The 24,818-nt window shown below is 42.6% G+C and overlaps 1 protein-coding gene across 1 annotated transcript in view; it reads right to left on the reverse strand.

The window, feature by feature from the left end:
• LOC306971526 (voltage-dependent calcium channel subunit alpha-2/delta-1) overlaps positions 1 to 24,818 on the reverse strand; it is a 225,059-nt gene that overhangs the window by 199,770 nt on the left and 471 nt on the right. The window lies entirely within an intron of this gene.

The raw sequence follows: 24,818 nt of genomic DNA on the forward strand, positions 1-24,818 counted from the left end.
TTTTTGTGGTATTTCATTCTATTCTTTCTCCTTCATCTTCCTCTTCAAAAGACAAAAACCCCAACAACCTCTGCTGCGATCTCTCATCCTATCCACCGACCCATTTCACGCCGCAATTACAGCTGTCCGATCCGTTCCGGCCCTGTCCTTCAGCCCGGCATCAAAACAGACAAGGCCAATGAGTGGCGGATCAGCGCCAGCCGCCTCACATGACCCCGCGCCGGCCAATCACACGCTCCCCTGCGCATCCTGGCTGATTCGAGTGGGCACAGGTGAGAGGTTGTGCCGCTTCAAAGAGCCCTGCTGCCGCTCGGGCCTATGGGGGATTACAGCGCTCTCATGTTCTGCCAGTCTCATCAGAGCAAACACGGGGCAGGACAGGGGGACGGAGCACCTGCAGGAGGGAAAGGGTTTCATCTAAACAATAATATCTGTTAAATGGGACAATTTCAATGTTTGTCTATACTTTTTGGAGGTACTTTGTTTGTTTGTTTTTTCACTAATCAGACTCTGTGGCAGAGATGGTCGTCCGTCTGTAGGTTCTCCCATTTCCTCAGAATAACGGAAGCTCTGTTAGAGTGACCATGGGGTTTTCGGTCTCCTCCCTGACCAAGGCCCTTCTCCCCTGATTGCTCCGTTTGGATGGACCGGCCCAGCTCTAGGAAGAGTCCTGGTGGTTCTGAACTTCTCCCATTTACGAATAATGGATGTCACTGTGGTCTAGGGAACTTTAATTTTACAACAGTGTTTCTGTACCTTCCACAGACCTGTGCCTCGATACAAACCTGTATCTGAGTCTACAGACAGTTCCTTTGATTTCAGGGCTTAGTTTCTGCTGTGGGACCTTATAGAGGGGTGTGTGTCTTCTGTCCAAATCAAGTCCATCCATCCATCCATCCATCCATCTTCTTCCACTTTTCCGTTTCCGGGTCGTGGGGGCGGCTGTTGGAGCTGCCCAAATCACATTGCACCAGCCCCTTATGGCTCCTCCTGCAGGTGGTGGGTCCACAGAAGGACGGCCTCATGGTTCTAACCAGGCCTGTTGGTCTCTCATAAGGGGCTTCTGAACCGCTCTTTGTCTGACTCGTCACCTAGGACCAGTTTGCCATGAGAGACCCTACCAGGGGCACGAAGCCCCCGACAACAGAGCTCTAGGATCATTCGGGCGCTCAAACCCCTCCACCACGTTAAGGTGGCGGTTCCAGGAGGGGTCCAAATCAAGTCCAATCCATTTAATTAGCCACAGGTGGACTCAAGGACGATCGGTGGAAAAAGTCACCTGAGGTCACTTTTGAGTGTCACTGAGTGTGTTTACATGCGCCGGAGTAACCTGATTATAAGGCATATTATTCTGGTTATGACAATATTCTGGATATGTTATGTACATGCGTCCGAGAAACCAGGATACTTGTATCCCTGATTACATCAGCAACTACAGTGTCCTGAATATTAAAGTAACAGGCCACCGTTTTTCCATAATGAGATATGTTCTTACTTCTGAGCTTAGACAAGTTGATGCGTACCTGTCTGGTCTTTGTGTGTGCCCTCAGTCATGCAAAAAGACCAAATGTGTTGTGAGCATTTGGCCTCTCCCAGCATTTTTCTTATAGCTCCGAACAGGGGTGAAGTTGGAAGCCACCAAGCTCTTCCACGGGCACCAGACAGGTACGTATCAACTCGTCTAAGCTCAGGTAAGAACATATCTCAGCATGGAAAAACGGTGGCCTATTCCTTTAAGGCTCCAGAGAAGGGCGGAGCTAATGACAAATATGGTAAGGGGCTAAATACTTTAGCAATGTTGCTTTTTGGGACATTTCCCAAGCACAGGGACAATAACTATCCAAGGAAGCACTTAAAACAGTAGAGTTCTTTCCCAGCGACAGATGTGAAAATTAAAACAATTATAATTCTTGGTTTGATCCAAGAGCAGCGCCAACTTCCACTGGAGATACAACGGAGCAAAGTTACTTCATTGCTTTATTGTTTTGCACATGCTCAGTACGAAAAAAAAAACAGGATACTGTGTTTACATGGTTCAGCATCCTGGAAACTGTGGGGGTATCCCAGTGAGAACATCCTGGTTTCTAATAACCTGGATATTGGAAACCAGGAAACTCAAAATCCCCATTAATAACCAGGATACTTGAGTGCATGTAAACAACTTACGCACATGCAATATTTCAGAGTTTTATTTTTTAACACATTTTTAACAATATGTACTATATGTTCACTTTGTCATTATGTGGTAATGTGTATAGATTGATGAGGGGTGTAGACTTTCCCTATCCACTGTTTTTCAATGCTACCACAGGAGCAAGGATCTGCCAGTGCCACAAACGTCTGCAGAGATCTGTGGGGAACCCTACGATTCCATTTAGCACAGCAGTTACATCAATCAACACTGATGCCATTTGGTTCACAGTTCCTTTTCATCTCCAAACACGAGCGATCCTGCGAGATCCAAGCCTGCCATCTCGGGAAGGTCACCATTTCTCATTCAGGAGAAAAAAAGAAAAAAAAAAACATCATCAGAACAAAATCTCCCCGTTCCTACATGGCAAAAAACCACCTCTTGCTTTGTCAGACATCCTTTCGTCGCGTGGAAGGCGGGTTCCTTATATATATTAATGCCGATGGCCGTCATTGACCCCCAACGTGTATTTACTAGCCCGGCCCGATGTGCACAAACAAGCCTGCGCGCCAATACATAAAGTTGGGCACGGCAGGATTAATATTGCATGAGGACGGAGGAGAGCAGGTGGGCAGAGGCAGGAGAGGGAATCCGATGGCCTTGCGTTCGCAGTGAATGCAAAATATTAATTCACTATCTTGTATATCAACACCCATGAATATCCCAGGGCTATTCCTTCAGGCTTTTACAAATAGCGTTGGCCACCTTAGACATGGTAAGATGCTCACGCTTATGCTCATTCAAAACAGGTCGAGGCAGACTGCTTGCCATTTTTGCAGAAAGAGGGCGTTATAATGTTGTGAAGCAGTTTACTGTAAGGTGCATTAAATAACTCATTTTTCACAAAAGCACAGCTAGGGTTGAGATTTTGCTAGCACCGGGGTTCTATATGAGCACGCTCCTATTCGGCTACGGCTTGGTCAAAGTAGTTTGCTTCTCACGTATCTGCCCAGTACATGGGAGGGTTTCCACACCAATAATGGACCACAGTTGTCGTTGGCGGCGCTCCCACGGATGTGCACGCTGGAGCTCGCATTACTGAAGGAAAAACAGAACGGTGATGGTTTTGTAAGCCTCCATGAGAACAATGTTGGCAAATAATGGCTTTTGGTTGGGTTTACAAGAAGGAAGCTTTTTTCAACAGCGGTTTGATGTGAAATATTAAATCCCTCTCTCTCTTCTGGCCAATCAGAGGCCAGCAGTCTGTCCACATCACGTTAGTCTCAGTTCAGCCCTGGATTGGCTCTGGCCAGGGCTGTGGGGACACTCACCTAACACTGGGCTGGGTCAATGTCAATGTCAGCTTTATTTGTGCAGCACATTTACAACAACACTAGGTGCCCAAAGTGCTTCACATACAGGTACACAATATAAAACGACAGTACAAAACAACAAGAGAAGCACACACAATAGAGTTATAATGCAGCTCAGCTTGAATTGAACGCCAACGCAAAGTGTGTTTTAAGGGCGGTCTTACAGGTTTCTATGGTTGGAGCAGCTCTGACATTTACGGGGAGACTGTTCCAGAGTTTGGGAGCAGCCACACTAAACGCTCGATCTCCTCGCGTCATTAAAAGGGATCTGGGCACGTTCAAAGACAGCTGGTTCGCAGACCTTACTGATCTGACGGGGGCATAAACAGACAAAAGCTCAGAGAGATACACAGGAGCAGATTGATGAAGACATTTAAACACAAGCATCGAGATCTTAAAGTCAATTCTATAGCTGACAGGCAGCTAAAGGGCCTGCCAGTAGAAGCACGCTATGATTTTTGTATAGACTTTGAGTGGCCACTTGGGCGACTTTCCATTACATAAGCTGGACATTACAAATGACTGGATAGATGAATAAATTCAATGGTTTCCATAAAAATCAGATGATCAGATATTGGCTAACAGAGCCTGTTGCTGCCAATGCATGCTTTTGGCTATTTGCAACATTGAATGTTCGATCCAGACCTGAAATATAAAAGCACGGCCAGGTATGGCATACTCGCTTTGTGGCATTTATCAAATTGATGTGGTTTTTCCACATCCATTAAAAGAGGAAGCAGAGCGGCCACTATGTATCTGACCCCACAAAAGCAGAAGCCTTAGCTCAAATGATTTAGCATTTAGCTCAGGGGCCACTTTTACACGCTACTCTTTTCAAAAGTAAAATGTCAAAGGCTCTTTGCATCCAGTAATGATTTGTATCCAGGCCTAGACATCACGCAAATGTGGTTGATGCTAAGGCTGGAGGGAAAATACATTGAAATGGCTTCCAAACAGTATACATACATTAGTATCAAACGGCATTTCTCCTTTTGATTTCTATAACTATGTCTGAAATGCACAGGTCTGATTACAAAATGGGAGCCTTCAGAGTTCGCTTTCAAAACTCTTTCACTTCATGTCTCAAATATTTTAGATGAGAACATAAAAAATGCTTTTGATTTATTTCCCTTCATAAAATGACCATTTTACACCTTTTGAAGCAATAATTAGAAAACATGAAAAGGACAGCTTCCAGGTAGTAGTATGTGCTGTTCAGTGAGGGCATTTTGAGCGCTGAAATGATCAGATGAAGGTATGGCCATAAAAAGATAATATGCACGGATAAAGCAACAACATTATAGCGTTTGGCATAAAAGGACCCTTTAAAACAACAGCGCAGAAACTACAGCGTAATGGCTTTGGAGGAATTAGCAAATTTGTGGTAAACATCTGTTCCGTCTGCTTTTATCGCTAACCGAGGGGAGCGGCGAGATGCAAGCGGAGTGGAGAAAAAAACAAAACAAAAGTAAGAGCGATGGTTGGAAAGGGGGATGGAAACGTGCGGCGGCCGAGCTGAATCCTGAGCAGGTAGAACAGCACAGATATACAGAGCGGAGAGCGGAGGTCCACTGGGACACACATGGGGAAACAGAGGAGGGATATAAAAGCAGGGCCACTCGTAAGTCACCCGGGGACACCTACCCACCCCAGACAGAAAGACATGGTGGCGTGTGTGTGCGAGAGTTTCCAAACTGGAGTACGTCAACATGTTGGAGGGATTTACATGGATCTGTTGTAATGGTACGACAACAGAAAATGACAGTTTGTTCCATCAAATTGTGCCAAAACACAACAAATCAAGTTACTGTGTTTTCACTTCAGGCTTTGTCGGCAAAAGAGTAGTAAGTGATAAGTGTAAAAGGTCAGATGGAAGACCTCAGTGGTTTGTGGCTCCAGAGTGAGAGAAACTGAACATTTTCCTTGGGTGTCAGTTCACATTGGGCGGAAGTGTCATTCCATTCAGGGCTTAATATAACATCAATCCGCCTTTCGCAGCTATAAACAGCCTCAACTGTTTTGGGAAGGCTGTCCACAAGGTTTAGGGGCGTCTTCATGGGGATGTGTGGCCATTGGACAAGAAGGCGTCTAATTCATCCCAAAGATGTTCTATGGGGGTTGAGGCCAGGACCCTGTGCAGGCCAGTCGAGGTTATCCACACGAGACTCTCTCATCCACGTCTTTATGGAAGTGGCTTTGTCCATCCCCCAAACCGTTTGCACAAACTTGGGAGCTGTGCGAAATCTCTTGGCGCTGAAGCATTCACAGTTCCTTACACTGGAGCTAAGGGGCTAAGCGCTCTCCCGGAAACCGCCTGACCCAACCTTTGTCCACCAGATTTCTCACTTCCGAAATACGTGATCGGTCGATGTTGAGTTCAGTGCGAATGTGCCACTAGATATTTGTGAGACAAGGGAATCACAGTGTAAAAGCATCGTGATTGAGAAAAGACCTTGTGGCAGCAGCGTAAAAGAGAAACGGTAAGCTCGAAAAAAACAAGGTCGGCCTGTTTTCTGGTTAGCAGTAAGTCAATGTGACTGTCAGTATCAGTCAGTCGATGTACAGTCACTGGCCTTAGATACAAAACTGTCTGGCGTTGGCTCGGCTGTTGATTCAAGTATCAGCAAGGCGGATTAGCAAAAAGAGTTTGATCAAGACTCAAAACCAACCTTCTGACCCCCAGTTAAGAACCACTGTGATAACCCACGCCTGGCTAGTCTAGCTTTTTATTGCCAATATGGCTTTGTCAACATATGGCTCTCTACTGTTGTTGTTCTGTGTTTGCATTGAGCACGCAACAATAAAAGAGCTCCCCGATAGACGGCGTATGGATTATTAAAACAGTAAATCACATGCAATCTATTTTTTATTATCACCTACATACTCCCCGCAATAAGAACCCTCTGACTGCTGAATACTGTCTCCTCTTTAGCACGTGTTTTCCAGTGTGATTTATGACTTTTAAGGAGATCCCTCGACCCAAGCTGCTGATTAAATCCTGATCCATAAGGTCAAACCGGGAATGAATTTGTCCGACTTCATTACGTGACATAATTGGATGTGATGTTACTGTGGAATGTGTTGTTGTAATGTAAACAGGTCGGCTATCTCAACAGTGTAACTGCTTGACATTTGAGCCTCCGAAATAAGGCTGATGGATTCATTGTAATGGAAGCCACAATAAGAATGGTTGAAATCATAAAACCACACAGGACCTTCTCTGCAACAGCATATCGGGTTTCCACAGAGCATTATTAAAAATCTCATGATCCGTATTTTCCGACCAAACTGGTAATATAGCGATACAACCATCCCATGTAACTAGTATATTAACTAGGGTTGAAACGATTCTTCGAGTAACTGGAATAATTCTATACATGTGTTTCCGATGACATCACGCATAGTTACGGCGGCCATTTCGAATACCGAAGTAGCATTATTCGCTACTACAACATGTAACAATATCTCTACTCAGGATGAAAATGAAAGACAACGGATTCACAGTGGCATTTTTATGTACTCGTAACAACAGTTAAAACACGGCTCTAGAGACGCATGTTTATGTGAAGAAACCAGCAAATGTGGCACAGACGTAGCAGCTTGTTTGTCGAACTACAACAGGATTTACTAAAGATCTGCATCACTCCTCAGACTAAATTAGCACAACACAAGCAGAAAACCTTTCTCTGTGATTTTTACAGTTTGTCATGTCGACAGAGTCTCAGTTTGTGTTTAAGCTGCTCAAGATGTTAGCATGCTACCAGTTAGCAACTGTCAACCATTGACAGCTGATTCAATCAATTGTCGATGGCTTCAACACGATTAACACATGTTTGGCTCACATCTATGAACATGAGGAAATACTTCAGTAACAGTAGGTATCAGCTCTGACCTCTGTCACATGTTGGAGCCAAGGTTTGGAGTGTGGTTCAGTGCTTTCTCTGAGCTGTTGAAGCTAAATGCTACCCGGTAGCATGCTAACATCTTAAACACTGACTCACTGGTTTCTTCACTTAAACGTGCATCTCGGGAGCCGTGTTTTTGCTCCGATTTTCTTAAGCAATAATTACGAGTAAATAAAAATGTCATTGTCAATCCACTGTCTTTCTTTTATATCCTGAGAAGAGATATTGTTGCATGTTGTAGTACTGCATAATTCTACTTCGGTATTCAAAAAGGCCGCCACAACAACAAAAGTCACATGACTGAAAGGCATGTATAACAAAAAAGCTTTGAGGCAAAGGCTTCGTTTAATTCACCGAAGTTTGTTCATTTAAAAGACTGGATCACATCACTGCTGCTTTGTAGGCGGTCTCTGGCGCGTCATGTTTGGGACCGTGTGGGACAATTTTAATGAATATTTAGATGTTTCTTTTATGGCATTTTGAATCACATTGCATATTTGTGAATTACATATTTATTCTGATGCCTTTATCGACATATTAGCCGGTGTAGACTACAGCGCCATGTGAAGACTGGGTTGCAGTTATAGCCTAGTTAGTAAAGGTATTACTGGGAACCCTCTGCAAATTCAACATGTGTGTAATTTCCTGGCAACTGTGATTTTGGATCTAATGGGCTTTTCAGGAACACAATGTCCTCGGCAACATTTGTGCCAAATTCAGAGTGCCGCTTCTCTCACAAAGGGAACATGGTTTGACCTAATCTTCTCATCTTCAGAACATGCTTGTAAAGATCTGAAATACAGAATTCCAGTTCTATACGTCTGTGACATGTCTGGTGAGATGAAACATTTTGTTATTTGCGTGGAACATACAAAAAACTGCATCCTTTGTGGTTTTTTACAATTGCAACCATTCAAATTTAACTTTCCATTATAATTTATCCATCAGCCTCATATTGTTTTCCAAAAACGTCAAACAGATACCAGAGATACTGAATGACTTGGCCAAAAAAAAAGGCTCAAACTCTCCATTAAATACTAAGTACTGGATCGTTAAAAAAAGGTCATGATGAGAGGTTTATTTGAGTCAGAAAAAACAACAGTCTCTGTTTATCTGTTAGTAGAGTAGTAGTAGTAGTAGTTTATTTCTTTGGTCATTATAATCATTTAAACACATGTCACACACACGTAGCGAAGCGAACACGTAGCAGTTGAAGGATTAAAACTGGCAAACGTGCCCGTCAGTTTGGATCAGAGTCAGTTTGGTGAAGGTGTCAGGACGATGAAATTCCGTGAAACGTCATGAATTAATCCCCCAACAACTTTTACCAGAGTGTGCCAGCATTTTGAGTGTGGAGGAGGCAGACATTATCACAGAAACAACTTCACAACAGATCTGTTTCCAATGAGAGGGACAAAGAGTATATCTTAGGTCCGGGACTTTATTCGATTAATTACGATTAATTAATCACATAAGGTTTAGTGCGATTAAAAATATTAATCAAAATGAATCGCACTTGACTTTCGACACCTGCAGACGCTGCTTAGGCACAAACAACACTTAAAGGGGCTAGATGCAAGTTGGCCATTTTATACTCTCTACTGCCACCTCTGGTCATACGTGTAACTGCACCTTCTATATGAAGCAATTGTGACGGCAATTCAGACCCGAAGTAACACCTTTTTGAGTGACAGTGCTGGATTTTAGAGGCAGTTGTGGTGAACAGGTCTGAGCTCATTCTACACATTAGGACATTGTTGGAACATTTAGGGGGAGGAAAATACTTAGTTTTTAACATTTTTAAAGGCACACTGCATTACATTGTGGACAATACTGTTGCCATCAGTGCAAAACATGCTCCTGTTGACCAGCTCAACACAGAAAAATGTTATAACTGCAGTGAATAATCAAAGAATGGATTTGAATGAAAACTAATATACAACCTATATTTTTATTACAAAAGAAAGCAGTTAGAGTGATCAGCCATGCAGAATACTTGGCTCCAACAAATCCACTTTTTATTAGACTAAATATCTTTCAATTGCATGATCTTGTTGATGTTTACACAGCAGTTGTGATGTACAAAGCTCACAATCTCATGCTCCCTCAGTGTTTACGATGTTTCAAACTAGAGAATCTATATACAACCTTAGAGGAACTGATCTGCTACAAAAACCTATGGCGCTCAGTAATACTAAGAGGAGGTGTTTATCAGTTAAAGGCGTTGATCTATGAAACGGTTTATCTATTCAACTTAAGGGCTCCAAAACTATTAAAGCATTTAAGAAAATGTATAAGTTAAACATGATAGAGAAGTATAGAACACTTGAATGAAGACCGTTAGAAAAGAAGTCGATCGGGGATACATAGCATAATTGATTGTTGAAGTTTAAGTTTTGTGCTTAAGTGTTTCCATTGTTGGTATTAAAGAAAGTGTATAATGTGTCATCTTTGGACACAGAGTCACAGTTGTAAAAGGGGTTAGGCAGAATAAGTCTTGGCTTCAGCCTAAACCCCTTTCGGTCAGGCATCATTTAGATTAAATTCTTAATGTATGTGGTTTCTTATTGTATAATGTCTAAGATCTTTGGAAAACATGTGTCATGTGATTTAAATGTTCATAATGACCAAAGAAAATAAATTAACTGACTAACTAACTAATGAGGACCTATAACCTATTTTAATCTCAAATTCCACTGAATTTAGTCACATCTCCATGGAGACTCCCGGTAAAGATGAAATGATCTATCATGAAACATATGCTCGTATTTCAATTTTATTTATAAGTGGAAATCCTACGCGGTGTGGCTTTGAACTCTGCATAGTCCCTTTAAAGCCAAAAACAATTTGACTGTCAAACACAGATAAGCGCCTACATAAACCTATTTAAAAAGATCATTCTCCAAAAAGTGTTTGAAATGTTCGCACAGGTCTCACATCTCCACTTCCGATCAGTTCAAATGCAGGAAAATACAAAGAAGCGTCTGAAATACACCTCTAAAAATAAATGATGCTTAAATGCGATTAATGAATTACAAAGGCCATAATTAACTAGATTAAAACACTTATATATATTTGTATGATTGCCTCGTCCATCCTCACCGTAACACCCACACCCCCCTGCAGCTTCACCACTGCCTGTAAGGTATATCTTTACAGGCCCAGGTTAAGTCAATAGTGGAGCGTGCGTGGCGTGTGTGTGCTGAAAGTGCTCGGGCTTCTGCCTGCACAGAGAGCGCGTCTCCAGGGGGTTTGCTTTGGGGGAGATCTACTGCTCCTGGCATAAATCTGGGCCCGCGCGCAAACGGCGACAAATAGATGAGGAGCTAGTCTGCCGGAGCCGGCCCGCGCCAGTGCATTACCTCTGCAGATGCAACACGGGCGCAATTTTCACCTCCAGGCCAGATTGATTTTCGACTGCCGGGTGTGTACGTGCGATTGCGCTTAATTGGTTGCTCGGTTCAGTCTATGCTAAACGGCGGAGCAAGCCTGAGCAATATTAGAAGGTAATGGTAAGGCAATATGAAGGTAATGGCATTTCAATCAGTACATTTGGATCAACCTAAGGCCTGCACTCTGCTGGAGGAGAAGAGGATGGTAATAGAGTGGCTGAGGAAGATGGTGGTGCTGCTGCTGCGGTGGATTTGGGGGCGGAGGCAGATTGTAGCAGAACTGGAAGAAGATGGAGGGTCAGAGAGCAATGGGCGACACAGTGCTGCGGCGGTGATGCTCTCGCCTTCCAGCCAGAAGGTTCTATTCTGGGCTGGGTACGGCCTTTCTGCCTGTGTCTGCCTCCGGGTCAGACAAAGAGCAGGTCAGAAGCCCCTCGTGATGAGAGGGCCAACCAGGCTGGTTACGCTGGCCTGAATGGCAGCAGCTGGTGCTGACCGTCAGTGAGCATCTCGGGGCAGTGTTCCAGAGGATCCACAGTAAGACTGAGTGGATTAATACTGTCTTTACTCACGTTAGAGTTTAAAGGGACTATTAGGAGTTTAAAAATGTTAAAATGATGTATTTTCCTCCCCCTACATGTTCCAACCATGTCCTAATGTGTAGAATGAGCCCAGACCTGTTCACCACAACTGCCTCTAAAATCCTGTACAGTCACTCAAAATGTGTCACTTCGGCCCGAATTGCCGTCATGCACGAGCTTAATATAGAAGGTGCAGTTACACATATGGCCTGAGGTGGCAGTAGTGAGTATAAAATGGCGAACTTGCATCCAGCCCCTTTAATGATGCTGAGATCTGATTTTGTGTCTACTGGTATACAAAATCTGGTATACATCATATTTCAAAATGAAATCTACTGTATATGTATTTGTTAAAATGTACTTAACTGTAAAGTATTTAGACTACAGTTATTGTTAATTGTATGCTGAAGTTGTAAACATGACAAATACTTTTGAATAGATTGAATTATTATTATTGATCCTGATGGGATCTCTGTATTGATAAGGGGGCCTCGACGCTCCAGACTTTAGGAAGGACTGTGTTTACATCTATTCCAGGCTGAGGTGGACCATTATTTTGAAGTATTAAATTCATTAATAAAATAATCAATCCGCTATTAAAAAACAAGACATCGCTAGTAACAGGCTAGCCACAAAGGGATATAGCAAAGAACATCAAGCACTGCGTCTCACTACACAGGTAATACAGGATGTGAGTGGTAAGTCATGAACTGAGCTCTTCCAGGTAAGGACTCATAACTTGGCGTATGATATCATAAATTTGTGCACGTTTTGGGTAAATGGGGAGGCCCCAGAGGAAACCCACCCAGACACAGGGAGAAGAATGGCCCAATCATGTTCGAGAAATATTGGTAACTCATTTGAAATGGTTCTGCTCCGTGTGAATTGCAATAGCACTGACAAACACAACTAATAAGACATAAAACTCTATTGTCACCCGGGCACTTTTCAGAATAAAATGCCTCATGAGTCAAAGTGAACACTTGCAGGCAGAGCGTCTACATCAAAAATATCACTACAGGCAAAACTCATTTTTTTCAGTTTTCAGGTTTTAGCCAAATTGGTCTCTGAACATACAAGCTTTCACACGGAAACAGAAAATATGCCTAATCTTCACAATAACATGTTTAAATATTGCGCTGATTCAATGTTCCCCCATAGACTTATATGGGAGAATGCAATTTCAAGGGCCTTTTTCTCAAAACACATTTTTCTGTCATTGTGGCGACACTATGTCCACGTCAGTCGGACCTAAATACTTCACATTTTCCATCCTTGGACTGAACAATATTTGGAAGATTTTTTTAGAGGGATTTTTTATTATTTAATCCCTAAGCCCCATTTATTGAGTTAAATTTTTAGAAAAAGTTTGCACTAAAAAACAGCTTATTTTAAAACTAAACAAGAAATCCAAAATCCCCTCTGAAAAAGTCTTGGTAACTCATTTATCAATAAAATGAGACCATAAATTTGAATGTAGCTCTATCCATTATTCAGATCTCGTTGCCGAAAAGATGGGAAATTTGGGGCATTTTCAGGCATAAAACACCTTGTTCTTATATGAAAATATAAAAAGACAGAAAACTTGCAATGCATTTTTTTCTCACATCTATGCCAGTGATTGACAGCAACAGTTTCAAATTAATATCTGTTAACATACATTTTTTCCCTATTCACCTGCAGTGTCTCGCCTTAATATAGCATATCAGCTGCACAAAATACGGGAATATATTAGTAATTACAACCAAGTAACTCCAGCTACAAGTGCATTTCATTATGAATGAGAAAAAGCCAAACTCCCCCCAAATAACGGACTGTGGTGGATGGGGGACAGTGAAGGAAAATAAATCTCTGACCGCAGTTTTGCTCGGTGGCTTTACTACTATTTTCAGTTTATAATTTGCCAACTCAAAGCAGTGTAACTCAGCCACATTTTTGAAACAGGAATATATAATACAAACATATATTTATTTTTTTATGGCTGTAACTACTAATACAGAATACATTACAGGGTAACACTTTACATTACGGGCCGGTAAGTCCTTGGTACTTACAGAGGTAATTCTAGATACTTATTGTGGTACTTACGGTGGTACTTACAGTGATACAGTGGTAATTCTAGGTATTTATCGTGGTACTTACAGTGGTACTTATAGAACTTATGGTGGTACTTACAGTGGTAAATACTAGTAATAATAGTGGTACTTCTAGGTGCTTATTGTGGTACTTAAAGGATACTATAGTGAGAATTACCAGGTATGTACTTCTAGATACAGTGGTAACTCTTAGTAATGAAGGTTGTACTTCTTGTTTTCTCTAATGCTGATTTATGTTGTTTTATAGTCACACAATCCAAGAAATGACTTCTGTTTGTAGAAGTACCACATTTACTACCTATGAATTGCTGCTGTAGTATCCTTGAATTACCAATAAGTACCATAGATGTATCACTGTAACTACTAGAAACAATCACTTAAAGTACCAAAGTAAATAGAAGTACAACCTTCATTACCAAGAGCATTACCACTGTATCTCTTAGTAATGAGAGAGACAGTGGTAACTCTGTGTCTCCCTAACCCTAATCCTAATTACTAGTAATTACCACTTGTAGTACCACATTAACCTAGAGTTACCACTGTAAGTACCACTTTAAGTACCACAATAAGTACCAAGAAGTACCACAATAATTACCACTGTCGTTACTAGTAATAACCACTGTAAGAACCACGGACTTACCAGCCCGTAATGTAAAGTGTTACCCATTACAGTTTTAAAGTAACTTGCCCGACACTGGTTAACGGCACGGTAGCAAACTGGTTAGTGCTCGTGCTTCACAGCTAAAAGGTCCCAGGTTCGATTCCCACCTGGACGGAGCTTTTCTGTGTGGAGTTTGCATGTTCTCCCCGTGTCTGCGTATAGGCTTCAAAAACATGTGCAATAGGCCAGGATGAATGATGTGAGTGTGAATGCATGGTGGTTCCCCCAGGGGAAACTGAACACCGGCGAGTGTGAAGTGAATGTACGATTGTCTCACGTAAAGCTCTTTGTGACTTTGTCTATGAAAGGCGATATATAAATAGGAGAGTGAGCCAACCACTGTGGGGCTTCTCCCCGGTCACTTCCATCCACAGCTGGACTGGCCACCGGGCGTTTTCCCAGTTGGCCGACGCTCTTTTGGGCTGGTCAGATCAGACGTGAGACAGCAGTCAGCAACGCGCACTTCCTTCATTTCACGCCTCACAGCGCGGCCCCGCTGTGGTCCCAGGCGCCGGTCACTGGGGCTGGCCCGGGGCAGAGCCGATATGGCGGTGCTGGTGTGTGGGCCGGCATCATGTCTCGCCTTTATCAGAACAGCTTCATACAAGTGTGAGAATATTCAGTGTAGAAAACTGTCCTTTGTATCACGTTTTCAAACCACCAAACGTTTGTAATTCCTGTGGTGCGTCCCAGGCCTTGTAGGAATCTTCACCATTTTGAAACCGTCCGGCCTCACGCAAACCAAATTAGCATAATAAACATAAACATAAGAAATGAAACATAAACGCTGCCTGTCAACTGGCCGCGCACAAATGTCAGCATGGATTTAGCGTTTATGAATTGGAAGATGCACGGCCTGTGTTCCAATGGCCTCGCTCGGCTTTCTCTCCAATTTATCCCAGAGTGATTACAGTGTGATTATAGAGATTTATGTACCAACCCTCACACTTAATGCTCTGTGAAGTCTGAGTATACAATGTAGCAGAGGGGCTGATGTGGAAGATTAGGGATGCACCGTGTGAGAGAAAAGTGGCAATATTCAGTAACAGTCTTAAATATGGCAATGTTACAAAAATGTAATACTTGATTACAATGAGAAACCATCAGAATATTGCTTTGTTGCTCAAAACAGATACTTATTTTTACCCCAATATTTTTTTTACCCATTTTTTTTCCATATCCCCCCCCACACTTTTTCCCCAGATATTTTTCCACTCCCCACCCACACATTTTCCCCACTTTTCCCCTACATTTTTCATAATTTCAAGTTTTTCCATAGTTGTTCCTCATATTTCCCCACATTTCTTCCATATCCCTTCCCATTTCCCCCCACTTCGTTCCCCAAAATGTTTCCACTTTATTTTCTTTATTCATTCCGTTTTCCCCCCCAGATATTTTCTACATTTTCCCCTACATTTTTCATAATTTCAACCAAGTTTTTCCATAGTTGTTCCTCATATTTCCCCACATTTCTTCCATATTTGTTCCCATTTTCCCCCATTTCTTTCCCCAAAATGTTTCCACTTTTTTCCTTTATCATTCCGTTTTCCCCCCAGATATTTTTCTACATTTTCCCCTACATTTTTCATAATTTCAAGCAAGTTTTTCCATAGTTGTTCCTCATATTTCCCCACATTTCTTCCATATTTGTTCCCATTTTCCCCCACTTCTTTCCCCAAAATGTTTCCACTTTTATTTTCTTCATTTATGCCTTTTTTCCCCCCAGATATTTTCCCACTTTTTGCCCTACATTTTTCCTACTTTTCTCCTAAATTTTTCATAATTTTCCCATATTTTTTTCCATAGTTTTTCCCACATGCTTCCCCACATTTCATCCATATTCTTTCCCATTTCCCCCACTTTCCCCAAAATGTTTCCACTTTTTTCTTTATCCATTCCTTTTTTCCCCCAGATATTTTTCATAATTTCCCCCAATTGTTTTACATAATTTTTCCGCATATTTCCCTCCATTTCATCCATATTCTTTCCCATTTTCCCCACTTCTTTCCCCAAAATGTTTCGACTTTTTTTTTTTTATTCATTCCTTTTTCCCCAGATATTTTTCTACTTTATCCCCTACATTTTTCATAATTTTCCCCATTTTTTTCTATAGTTTTTCCCACATATTTCCCCACATTTCTTCCATATTTGTTCCCATTTTTCCCCACTTCTTTCCCCAAAATGTTTCCACTTTTTTCTTCATTTATTTGTTTTTTTCCCAGATATTTTTTCCACTTTTCCCCCAACATTTTTCCCACTTTTCTCCTAAATCTTTCAAAATTTTTCCAATTTTTTCCCATAGTTTTTCCCACATATTTCTCCACATTTCTTCCATATTCTTTCCTATTTTCCCCCACTTCTTTCCCCAAAATGTTTTCCACATTTCCTCCTTATTTTTTTCTCATATTTTCCTCAATTTTCTCAATTTTTGTCCACATTTCTTGATATTTTAGGCAAACTCGATATTGTAATTTGCCAATCTCCCAAACAACTATTTCTGTAATGTCTCGTACCACCTCCACCAAAATGGTTCCAAGACTGTGCATAATTCATTCCATTAAATTGTGTCAAAACACGACTAAACCCACACTAAACCGGGACTTAAAGCAGACTAAAATGGCGCCTCTAATTGGCCTCCATATCCTGACATTTGAAAACGCCTGTCCACTTTGTCATTATGTGGCTGGGGGCTAACACACCCTGACCCAGTCTGCAGACGATGATCCGCGTTCACATTGATTAACTCTGACATATGGAGAGGACGCCTCACCTAGCGCCATTTACACTCCGCCCACTGCTGCTGAACAAGAGCCGGCCAGGATTATACGTGTATAGTGATTACAAAATGAGCATAGATTTACCATTGGCCTTATGGGAAGGATTGGGCTAAATCAGAAAAGATTAAATCCTATATACTCCCGCCATGTGATGTTTCCTTTACCACTCAAAAAACATGTACAGTAGAGTCCCCTGTGGAGCCAGGAATTTCCCCGGCTCAATACAGCGCCAATAAAATACAACGAGAGCACTGAGCATTCTTTATGGCAGCTTTTTTCCCGGCCCTGGGTCTCTATAGCCTGTCCGTCCATGGGAGTGGATCTCTCCTTCTGTGGTTCTCCCCAAGGTTTCTCTTTTCTCCTGCCGGGTTTTTGAGTTTTTCCTTGCCGTACTGGAGAGTCTAAGGACGGGGGACGCCCACGCCGCTCATCGCTACCTTTGGACATTATATTTGCCTGGATTCACCTGAACTTTTAATTGTCATATTTATTGCTGTGTTTTATTGCCTTGATGTTTGTTGCAGCCCTTTGAGGCGACTTCTGTTGTGATATTGGGCTATACAAAACCATTAAACTTGAAACTTGAAACTTTTCACCATTTACAGGTAGAGAGAGTAGCTCCCTCTGCTGACATTTTGTATGAGTACGCTTCTAAACAAGCCACGCCTCTAAACAAGCCACGCTTCTAAACAATAGACTGTATATATAAATGGACAGCTTCTGCTCACTCCTCCCCGTTTACCATAATGACCACGGCCTTGGGGGAAGTCATGGCGGATTTACAGACTCCCCCTCCCCAGCTCTGACGAAGCGAGTCCCTAAAAAGGACATAAGGGCGGGATCTTCACTGTAGACTCGGCCCTTGCGTGACGTGTAGCTCGCGCTGCTCCAATGCTAACAGTCCGACCCCCATTAAGTACGAGATTTGTCAAATTCTTCTTGACTAACCCAGCGTTATCTCAGGAGGAATATCTAGCCTAGTCTAGTGTTAAAAAAATTGAAACCAGGCGTTAAAGTTGTTTTTAAGGTGTCTAAACTCCAATGCTTTTCAATGGGGAACTAGCGGTGATATTGAGGCACTACAGCAATGGCGGCCCCTAGTTTCGTGGGCATAAAGCAGAGCAGCTAGCGGACATTGTTCTAAACAAGCAATGCATCTAGACGAGCGACGCCTCTAAACAACCAACTTGGGGCGGCACGGTAGTACAGTGGTTAGCGCTCATGCTTTATAGCTCGGGTTCGATTCCCACCTGGACGGAGTCTTTCTGTGTGGAGTTTGCATGTTCTCCCCATGTCTGCCTAAGTTTCCTTCAGGTACTGTTTGACGGTGCACATGGGGGACGACGGATGGAATTGAGCCCATGGCAACAATCCGGAGTGGTGTGTTTGCATGCATGAGACCCATGTGTGTTCTCTAACAAGCACTGTCCCAAACAAATAAACCAGCAAACTCCGGGGGCCTTTCCTAAACCTCTCCGTACACTCACCTTGAGCAAAGGAGAGAAGTGTCAGCAGTGATGTTTAACACTACTATGTTTAACGCTACACCCGCAGTGACGACTGATTACTCCTTTAAAAAGTAACCTGATTACTTGGTTTTGAAAGTAACTAAATTGGATTACTCGTTACTTTATGGTTAAGTGTGGAGTTGAGTGGCGGTAGTTTGGGTATCTGACCACTCGAGGGCACTACATTACTGCTATTGATGGAGTCTTTCCAATGGCCACTAGCTGTTCTGCTTTGTGACGGACACTAGGGGCCGCCATTTCTCCGCCATTGCTGTAGTACCTGCCTATTGCAGCTAGTCCCCCATTGGAATGCATTGCACTTTAGACATGTTAAAAACAACTTTAGAGTCTGGTGCCTAATTTGATTCAACTTTGTACAGCTAGATATTCCTAAGATAATACTGCTGAGGGCCGGACTGTTAGCATACAGTGAAGATCCCGCCCTTATGCCCTTTTTAGGGACAGGCTTTGTCAGAGCTGGGGAGGGGGAGTCTGTAAATCTGCCTTGATTTCCCCCTTAAACGTAGTTATTTTGTCATACGGGGAGGAGTGAGTAATGACCGTCTATTACTAATATGTCTATGAGTCTTATGTGAGTCTTTCACTTCATCGCGCTGCTGTCCACCTCATGCTCTCACTAAATCACTGCAAACAGAAATGACGCATGTCCTACCTCAGATCCTGACATGACAAAACCCGCCTCCTCCTGCATTAGCTGTGAACATCTCCTGGTGGGACTTTCTCTGTAACTCGGAATGTTTCTTAATTGGACGTAGTGTCTGAAGCTCGATAGGCTAACACTTCCTCGTCGGTGTATCTTTTTTACAATGGAAAATTACAAAATTGTAGCTTTAATCTAATGACTGGCTAGAAAATGATAATGTGTTAGATTACTCATTACTGTAAAAAGTAGTCGGATTAAAGTACACCAGAGTGCAGCCCCACATTCAACACACAAACAGCTTCAGCTCCATGTGTATTTGGAGATTATCGTTTGAACAATTATAAGCATAGGTATAAGTCGTATAGCTTTCTGTAAAGGAAAAGGAAACATAATGAAACCTAATATGCTTTTACCGACAGTGGAGAACCCTCGCTTGTGGGTCGATAGGAGGGTATTGTCCGTAAGAAACATGCACGAAGAAAATATCCCCAAACAAATCCCGACATTGTCCAACATGAAGACAAAAAAAAAAAAATCACCTGCTCCGTCATTTGGTTTGACGCCTTTTGCTTTGAGGCTGTGGCGTTGTTTCAATAAGCGTCTGCACCAAATTCTTGCACTGAGGATGGGAGAGTGTGACCACTGCGCGAAGCCTTGTCCAGCACATCTCAAAGACTCTCACTGTGGTGTGGTTGTGTGGACTCCGCGGTGGCCATTCATGTGTGAAAACGATGTCTCGCACTCCCTGACTCACTCTTTCACAGTACGAGTTAGGGGAAGTGGGCAGGAGAAAGGAAATGTTTTCAGTAAGAGCCCAAGAGTTTTTTTTCCTTATTTCTATACATTATTTTGACTATAATTACCAAGGCGAAGGTGTCCAAAGCAGTTTTAGAAGCCCGAACAAAGCATAACATCGACTCTTAAAGATAAATAGCAGTTATACAGCCCCTTTAATTACGTCTAAACCGCTGTCGCGCTGAGGAAGCAGAAAACTATCCTTTCCCCGGCCTTTCCACACCGGCTTTGATTAGCGCGGCCGCCGGTATAGCGCGCGCGGGATAATTAAGAGCCCGCACACGCACGTGCACGCGCGTACGCACATGCACAAGTGGGTCAGACATTGGCCTACATTGTTCTCCCCGACACCGGAAAGAGCAGGCGAACACAATCGCAAGCACCCCGCGAGCGAACGCCGAAAAAGACAGATGCGCTTGCGAGAAAACAAGCTAACGAGGCGGCCCGATGTGCGCGTGCGGCAGCGGCGCGTCGGGCAGCGGCGCCGCACGGTGATTATGCACGATTACACAGGCGGGCTGAGGAGAGAGGAGCCAAAAAGGATGTATTACTGAGGAGTCTAAACATGCAGGTGGGTAAGGGCTCCGAGAGAGAAGCTGCACAGAGGTCATGGAAGCACAAGTTCATCAAGTCAAGTTCCCTTTTATTTGAGTCATTTTGACAAGATGTGGCTGTTTCTATGTTGGACTCACAAAGAGAAGAGTTCCTCGCATTCTTTCAAACACAAATATGCAATCAGGACACAAAATCCAAACTCCAAACTACTATTAATGTATCTGTGGTTTCTGCTGGGAAGTACTGCCTTTGCACTGCCCAATCCCGTCAGACCTTGGAAGCTAAGCAGGAAGGGCCTGGACAGTGCTTGGATGTGAGACCATTTAGGAACACCAGGAAGCCTGGCGAATGTAGTGAGTGGTTGGTGGGGGTCGGAGGGGCTGATGGTGCAGACTGGTTGCCTCGCTTCAGTCAGTCTACCCCAGGGCAGCTGTGGCTATAGTAGTAGCTTTCCACCACCGAGTATGGAGTGAACAAATAGTGCAATGTAAAGTGTCTGTGAGTGTCCACATAGACGCTATATGAAACCAATGCATTATTATTATTATTTTGTCCCTTTTCTATTTTTCTCAATGTCAAAGGGCATTTATTCAGTGCTCTGAATGACACATGTGTGTGAGTTCTCTTTTGTCCAGCTTGTGTTTTTGAACTTCAGCAGTCATCGTGTGTTTTCCTACTTGTCTAACATACACTATGCTTCACTTTCTCCACAAGCCAAGGTATGTTTGTAAATAATTGTACTTAATATATGTTGTAAATATTTGTAAATAGTGTGTGGAAGATGGTCACATGACCACCCAATCAGTGCCTCTTTTTTAAACATATGCCCTGAGGAAGACCATCTCTAAGTCGAAACGTGTCGGCATGTCCATTCAATAAAGGACTTGAAATTGTAAGTCAGAGTGCCTCAGATCCTCTTTTTATCCAGTTTTATACCTGATCTCTGAAGAGGACCTGCGCCTACTTTTTTGGACCTACTGATACACTCACTTTTTTCTGTTTTTCTCTCATTTTGACAAGAGTTTTAAAGTGGTAATCTCGAATGCCAGGTGTCTATTGCACAATGTTTTTGCCTTATACCCACACCCCATGAGCCTTAAGTGAATTATGGGTGTGATTTCCGGTATGACCCGGATCGCCGTTTGTTTGCATGTAGACCACTCCCAGTTCGCTCAAATCCACTTTTTATGAGCTCTAGAAACATTAGCTATGTGGAAACCAAACTTTGAGCGGAGATTAGCTGCTCACAATAGAGCTATGACTGAAAATCGCACCGTGGAAGAGTTTTCTGACCCACGAGCGTGATGTTTCAGGACGGCCGACTTGTCTCTAGAGTCAGTCACAGTCGACATGTTCAAAATCGGCCTGAAAATATCACAGCGTTAGCCCAGCTTTAGTCCACACTGCATGTTCCACTTTGTCTGTTTTATAATTCAACCGTGTACAGCGTAACATGTTCTCAATGTTTTTTGAATGTTACAGGGGCTGATCGCGCAGAAAATCATCTAGAAATGTTGAAATAAACCACTATGTGAAACGAAAACTCTCCCTGGAAACTGCAACAGGGCTCGAACTAACTTAACAACTTTGAGCGCTATATTTTAGACACTTGTTGAAAAGTTAGTACAAATGTTACCATTTTATAATTTAGAGGATGCCAGGCAGGCTGAGTTCCAGCAGGAGCCACAGTCTATTTGGAAACTGGCTTTATTTAATAAGTGTTTTTTCGTGGGAAAACTAACAATGTGTCTTTTTTGATAGTTTATCGAAAGCACATTCATTCCGTGCTTTTCCTCAACACACAGACAAGTCAGGCATCGATGAGGGAATCGATAATGAATGGAATGGATGGGTACAATTATTGATGGCATTGATAAATAAAATCCAATCAGTTCCCATCCCTAGTGGAGGTAGGAGCACAGACCAGGCGGGCGTGCAGTGCAGCTTCAAAGACTCACGATGTCAACTGCTAAATATTGTACCGTTCACCCACTATTTCTTTAACATTGCATTCGAATCGAGAGAACGCAAACAATAAGCTCCAATTTACGTGAGTATTAGTGAAATATGAGCCCTGATATTGACGAGCAGATGATGCTCTGAATAAATCCTCCTCCTTTGAGATTTTTGCACATTTCTGTTTAGCTCCATTTATCCTGCCATCTCACATGCTACCAACTCATATGCAGCATCTGTATGGGCTATAAACATTTATTTTAAAGATGCAAGAATGAGAGATTAATTCATGACGGACAAAAATAGCTCATGACAGATTTTTCACCACCCTGTCCCTCCAAGTGAAAGAGAGAAATGATCCCGAGCGAAAGCACTGGTTCTGCTGCTGTGGTCATCGGCTGGACGGTGGAGGATATAATGGCCTGAATGCTTTGAGTGATAAAGTCAGCAGTGATAGGAGCAGGAACAGCATATGAAGCTCAACAGCCGCCTCTTATTCTGGTTCATTTTTCCCATTGACAAGTGGCCCTCAGTCTTTTCCCACCATCATAAAATATCTGAGCCTCCAAGTACCACCAGGCGTATATCAAGCTCTCATCAAGACCAACAATTGTCTAAGAATGACCCAAAGTCGACATCTTGCACTCAATTCTGTCCAAACTGGATGTAAAACATGCCTTCACAAGAGAGACCTCACAGACCCACAGTTTGAGAACCACTGCCATAGACTTCAGATCAAAAAATACTAATATTCAAGTTTACCGACACTGGCTGACGGTCAAAGTACCTGAAGTCACTACTTGAGTAAAAGTACCACTGGTCAAATATAGAAAATGCTTTAAGCGATATACCACCAGGTCTTGCCTTTTGATACTTATTTTATAATAAACAGATAATAAGCAAGGACAGACAATGACGGGTGACAAGACAAACGTAACAATATGGAGACGGACGTACTTAGCAAACTTACAGACTACCACTTTAAACAAAAGAGCCAGACCGATCAATTCATACATTTTAGGAAACTCATCTCTCGTCACTTGGCAAACTTACAGACGATCGCTTTAAGCATTCAAAGTGGTACACGTCAGTTTAATTTAAAGTGATCTGTGTCTGTAAGATTGCAAAAAGGGGAGGGATGAGTTTCCAAAATGCAGGCCAATCACAGGCCCAGGACCTCAAATACACTTTTAAATGTGTGAAACATTTCCACTTGCGGAGTGTCACTTTAAGCCAGAACCACATATTAATTCAGTTAGGTTTTAGAGTATAGCCTCATACAGGGGGGGGGGGCTTGGTCTCTGACTAACACGTAATTGTCTCCCTCTGCATGTGTCTCCTTGCATGATCTACCTCTGCAAATAGTTAGTCTCTCTCTCATTATCGCACTTGATTTGTTTTTGTGTGATAATCAAATATTTAAAAAAAACACGGTGCACCTAATTGTAAAGCATTTGTATCCATGTCATAAATGTACAGGCGAGTTTTCTTGCATGTCTGTGAAAGCAGTGGCCCTGCCAATTGTGAAACGTGCTCATAGAATAGCCCCTGTGACCAATTGGGATTCTGCAAATATGTTCAGGAAAGTTAGGAAGGAGTTTGTACCAATACTACATTCGAATTCCATGGCTTCCTCTTAAAAAATAAATAAATAAAAAGGGGCGGGGGAAAAAAATCAGGTATAGTGCCTTTAACCAAAGACATTTACAAACTGAACATCAGAATGGCCAAGGGTGTAAGACAGGGGCGGACTGGCCATATGTCCATTCTGGAAGAGCACAGAAGGGCCACTGGCTCTTTAGGGCCACTGGTTTGGCCTCTCAATGTTTTCCTTAATCTCTATAATGTTACGCCTTAACCGAGCTTTGCCCAAATCTAAAAGCTCTAAAAGCAAAACAGAAAAAACGAAAACGAGGATGAACACGGGACAAAATTGTGCCGCAAAAGCAACAAAAAATGTGACAAAAATGTGAGAAAAACGTGGCATAAACGTGACAAAACCAACAAGAACATGACAAAAAAAACAACAACAAAAAAGAGACAAAAACACAGCGACAAAGCAATGAAAAAAGCAACAAAAAAGTGATAAAACACAATGACAAAGCCACAAAAGTAATGAAAAAAACAACAAAATCATGACAAAAAAGTTGCTATCAGTCTCGTAGGTCTTAGCTTTCAAATGAGGCGTTACACTGTTGCTCTCCACTTCAGGAGCTTTTAGATTGGGGTAATGTCAATATGTATTTGTGCTGTGCGCATTTACGCTCCTTTGGGCCACACTGGTCAGAGTCCAGGGCCGTTTTGAAGTCCCAGTCCGCCCCTGGTGTAAGAAAACTGTCACACTACCCAGTCTTCCCCCACAAGTTCCCACGCGCACATCGCAGCGCGTCACCTCCTCCTGGACGAGCAAGGTGCGCCCCGTGC

The sequence above is a fragment of the Gobius niger genome, assembly GCF_951799975.1.
Source record: "Gobius niger genome assembly, chromosome: 12".
Classification (NCBI taxonomy): Eukaryota; Metazoa; Chordata; class Actinopteri; order Gobiiformes; family Gobiidae; genus Gobius; species Gobius niger.